The sequence below is a fragment of the Plasmopara halstedii genome, assembly GCF_900000015.1.
Source record: "Plasmopara halstedii genome assembly, contig: Scaffold_2904, whole genome shotgun sequence".
NCBI classification, from domain to species: domain Eukaryota; phylum Oomycota; class Peronosporomycetes; order Peronosporales; family Peronosporaceae; genus Plasmopara; species Plasmopara halstedii.
Window position 1 is genome coordinate 117,870 of NW_020189809.1, and position 257 is coordinate 118,126.

Below are 257 nucleotides of genomic sequence, written 5' to 3' on the forward strand. Positions count from 1 at the left end.
CGGCTGTAATTTCTACAAGACCCTGACCTCATTGATCTCATTTTTGCGTCGAAAAAAGAATCTTGTGGACGAAATGCAGGCAATATGCCCTAATATTTCTGCCACCCGGTGGGCCTCTATGTCGAGAGTTTCCCGGTTCATGTTCGAAAAGCGATCCAAGATCATGCCTTACATTGACCAGACAAATGCGTCTGAACGAGTTAGCGAGCAAATCACTAAGTCTTGGTGGATTGTAATTGCTGTCGTCAGTGAAATTT